Source organism: Dioscorea cayenensis, chromosome 7 (assembly GCF_009730915.1).
Source record: "Dioscorea cayenensis subsp. rotundata cultivar TDr96_F1 chromosome 7, TDr96_F1_v2_PseudoChromosome.rev07_lg8_w22 25.fasta, whole genome shotgun sequence".
NCBI lineage: Eukaryota > Viridiplantae > Streptophyta > Magnoliopsida > Dioscoreales > Dioscoreaceae > Dioscorea > Dioscorea cayenensis.
Window position 1 is genome coordinate 8,009,251 of NC_052477.1, and position 4,715 is coordinate 8,013,965.

At 39.5% G+C, this 4,715-nt stretch overlaps 1 non-coding gene across 1 annotated transcript; it reads right to left on the reverse strand.

The window, feature by feature from the left end:
- Nucleotides 1-3,628: 3,628 nt before the first annotated feature.
- On the reverse strand, nucleotides 3,629-3,735 carry LOC120266043. The gene has a single exon (XR_005537886.1). It is a non-coding gene; the product is annotated as a small nucleolar RNA R71 (small nucleolar RNA).
- Between the last annotated feature and the right edge of the window lie 980 nt (nucleotides 3,736-4,715).

The following is a 4,715-nucleotide window of genomic DNA, read 5'->3' on the forward strand; positions in this document are numbered from 1 at the left end:
TAACCTACACAAATTTAGAAACAAATTCATCAATAACATCCACACAACAACATGTGTCATAAAAATCCATACTATGGCTCAGGGAATCCAGGAGATTGAAAATAATCTGGCCTTCGCCCACTCGAAGTGTCATTTAACCATCCTTGACATTAATAAGAGCCTTTAAAGTTGCCAGGAACGGCCTTCCTAGAATCAATGGTACCTACACCTTGTCATCAACATCGAGAATGATGAAATCAACCAGAAAAATGAACTTGTCCATCTTAGCCAAAACATCTTCAATTATGCTTCATGATTGCCTGATGGACCTGTCCACTAACTGCAAAGTCATAGTGGTAGGTTTCGGTTCTCCAAGCCCAAGCCTTTAGAAAATTTTGTAGGGCATGAGGTTGATGCTTACCCCAAAATTAGCTAAGGCCTTCTCATCTACTAACCCATCGATAGTGCAAGGAACAATGAAACCCCTTGGATCTTTCTCTTTCTTGGGAAGTTTGTTGGTGATCAACGCCGAACATTCCTTACCAAGTGTTACAGAAGACACTTCTTCCAATTTTCCTTTCTTCGTTAGCAGTTCTTTCAAGAATTTAGCATACCTCAGCATTTGAGCAAGAGCTTTAACAAATGGGAAATTAATATGCAAAGTCTTGAACACATCGAGGAATATCTTATACTGTTCCCCTCGTTGATCCTTCTTCGTTTTCACTTGGTAAGGAAGCTTAGGTTGGTATGCCGACAATGCATCTTTTTCCTTACTCTTTTCTTTAGCATTCTTCTCCAAGTCAATTGGACTCTCAAGATCATTGCCAACAACGGCTTTAATCTTCTATATTTTGGGCTTCCGCTCAATTGGGTTTGGAAGTTGTATTCTACTCCTCAAAGTGACACCCTTCAAGTAACACAGTAGCGGGGTAGGATTGTCGAATCTTAGTGAAGAATACAGTGGTACCCTTCAAGTACTAATTCTTCTTCCAATCTCTAGTCAAGTAAGATTAGGGTTTGATTTTAAAAGGGAAGATAAAATAAGTAAGGAAGAACAGGTGAAGATAACAGAAAGATTAGGATAGAGTGTTTCAATAGCAAGAGAGCAATGCCCCAAGATGATTCCAATGAGCTATAACATGCTGACAGACTTCTAATGCCTACCAGGTACATTCTATTGTTCTTGTGTGTGCTCAGAAGCAAAGTTGTATCTATGGTTTTCAAATATAACAAGTTTTTCTAGGATTACTATGGTTTCATACACAATGAGTTTTGCAATCACACAAGGCAACTACCTCTATGGCAATACACACACCGAGTTTTACCCAAGAAACTGTGTAAATCAAACATATCAAGTCATGCAAACACAAGATTAAACACAAGAAATGAAAAGAACATTGTAGAACATTAGAAGAGAGTAATCAAAGCACACAAAGCATTATCGCTCAACATACTGGGCACCATGGATGGTTAGCCCCTCATGGGATGGGAACAACATGGAAGAAGCAATTAAAGATCTAAAGAAAGAAGGCATGAGTGCCTTCTTCCCAAGAACTCTTCTTAGTTGAGCTCCGTATGCTAGCCCCACTTCTCATGTGCCTCCATTTCGCCCTTGATCTCCTTAGATGTTGTGGTGAAGCTTGATCTTCGCTCTCATCAAAGTCCTCCTAGTGGAGAAGAAAAATCCCCGAACAAAGATGATCCATGAAACCCTAGAAATATAGAGTTATATGGCTAATTTCAAGCTTGACATAGTCTGAGCACGGTCGTGCTTGGACCGTGCTCTCACTGAGAATTCTGAGTAAACTTGTTATGTGCTGGATTGGTGATAAGTGCTTGTGTATAAGTAATATGAAGTATTCTTTTGTTACATTGAGCATTGCTTTTCTCATATTTTATCACTTATTCGTGTGTATATATGTTTCTTTTGTGCATTCAAGGTTGTGGAGATAATTGTGGAAGAAAGTAACCAAAAGTAGATTCTGGATGCATTTGTTAATGAAGTCTTGGAGTGAACAAACGTGAAGACATAAGTTATGCTCAAAGACATGTAGATGTGTGCTAATCTCCATTGTGCTCAAGCGAATTCATAATTTGGAGGGGCACAAAGGTAGTCACACTCATGTGTTTTGACTTGTGTAATACTAGCAAGATCTTCGTCAATGTGATTTTATTGAAGACACAACGTGATCTACCATATAGATGTGTGCCCATTCATGTAGCCTCGATGAAAAGTGTGGATTCAAGAGTATTTTGGTGAAATACTGCAGCAATTTACAGCAGCAAAATTACTGTAGCAGTTATTGTTCATATCTCGTTGGAAATCAACTTCTAGAAATTCACATGGGCGTGTGGAAATTCCACATAGCCTTGTGGATGTCCGATTCTAGTCCCTATAAATACCGAGATTTCAGACATTTTGGACGATCCTTTTCTCATTTTTTCCCCATCTGTGGAGGTGCTCACGGCTAGGGTTTGGAGAGGCTTTGGCTAGGTCTTTGGAGTGGTTCTTATGGATTGCACGCTTTTACATTTGATTTCATTATTGATTATATATTACTCCATGGAGAGCTAAACCCCTAATGGGTGCTCAGACATGTAAATCCTAGGATGAGTTTGTTTCATTGACCATTTATTATGTTTCTTTAATTAATGTTTTAATTGAGCTCTAATCTTAAATGTTTGTTGAATTGATTTTCCCTTAGAGTGACACTAGGGTTGAGAATCTATATTGGTAATCCTTACGAATGAGTGACACTGCATTAGGATTAGACAAAGCTAAGTTGGAGAGAGTCAAGACGGTAAGTCGAGAGGCAGCGGAATATCCCCTTTCTGTTCCGGTGTGATTTATCCTACCTCCACGTTCCAATTGTTCTTTGCGGTCACAATAGAGTGAAGTGCTAAGAGAAAAACTACCCGGGGTACTTTATTTTTTCAACAACCTGTGCACTTATGGTACACACTCCCAAGGGGTGTGTCAAGTTTTTGGCGCCGTTACCGGGGAATAGTCATTTTGAAAGCATTTTGTATTTTGCTATTTTAACTACTCATCACTTGTTCTATTTCACACTTTCTTATTCTTCCATCATTCTGATTTGTTTTCTTTCTTCAGTTGCAGCTCCAAGTTATGGCTCGAGGAAACCTTTCGACATTGGTTAAAGGTGATCCAGATATTAGAAGAAGAATTCTTAGGAAGGGAAAAGAATCTATGTAAGAACAATCAAATCAAGCTGAAATAGAAGGTGAAGGGTCTAATAATATGGCAGAACAGAATGAGCAGCAGTGGACGCTCTCTAATTATGCCAGACCTATAGTTCATGGCATGCAATCCAGTATTGTGCGGCCACTGATTATGCCTCAGAATTTTAAGCTCAAGCCAGGCTTCATCCAGATGTTACACTATTCGACATAGCTTAATTGTTTGGCCGATTTGTATCCAAACAATCATATTGAGAACTTCTTAGAAGTATGCGACATGCTCAAAATTCATGGAGTTACGGATGATACTATCAGGTTGAGGGTAAACCCATTATCTTTGAAGGAGAGAGCAAAGCAATGGCTACACTTATTACCTAGAGCATCGATCACTACTTGGGAGGAGATGGTAGAAGCTTTTCTTCCTTGATATTTTCCTCTCGGAAAATCTGTGAAGCTCAGGAATGAAATATCCTCTTTTGTGTAAATGAAATTGGAGTCTCTTTTTGAGATATGGGTTAGGTTCAAGGATCTCCTGCTGAAATGTCCTCAGTATGGGTTCCCCAAGTAGATGATCATTCAAACTTTCTACAATAGTTTGAACCCAAGCACAAAGTAGTTACTTGATGCTATAGTAGGAGGTACCTTAGGAAGCAAGGCCCCCGAAGAAGCCCAACATCTTATTGAAGAAATAGCTATGAATAGTTATCAATGGAACACATGAGACAGGAAGAAGGTAGTTGGACTTCATGAGATTGATGCAGTCACATTATTAGCGGCCTAGGTTGAGTCATTAAGCAAGAAGTTAGATTTTCTAACTTCTCCTAGAGTGGCAGCTACGATGAGTTGCACTGGGTGTAGGGGAGGACATGCGCCATTTGATTGCCTGATTTTGATTAGTGGTAGCACTTCCGTGGAACAGATTGATTTTGTAGGTAATGTAACAAGAGGCCAAGGAAATCCGTATGGCAATACCTACAATCTGGGGTGGAGGAGCCACCCAAATCTTTCTTGGAGTAATCAAGGGTAACAAAAGTTGCAACCTACCCCGAGGATCATGAAGAGTATGGTTCAAAAGATGAAGCGAGCAAGGAGACGTCACAAGAAGCACCTTAAGGTTAATGGGGATGTGCATGCACGGAGTAAGGGTGACGAATCCTTGTGTGGTAATGAGCTTGATAACTCTCAATCTACCATGAAAAGATTATGTTCATCATGCTTTCAAATTGTAGGTAAGAGGGAAACCTTCATTTATGAGCCCCAGTGAGGTAAGGTCAGGTATGTCAAGCTTAGTGACGTTAAACAAGCACTTTTTGGGAGGCAACCCAAGCATTTACTGTTTTTTTTCTAGCTTTAGTTTAGTACTTGCATGAATAAAAGATTTAGTTTTGGTGTCTTGATTTTTACATGCTATTGTTGTGTCTTTCTCGTCGATTGTTGGTGTTTTAGAGTGCTTAATTGTGATTAACGAAGTTTCTTGGTCATTTGAGCATGCTTTCCATGATTCTCTAGTCAGTTCTTCATGATATATGCAGTCTCTG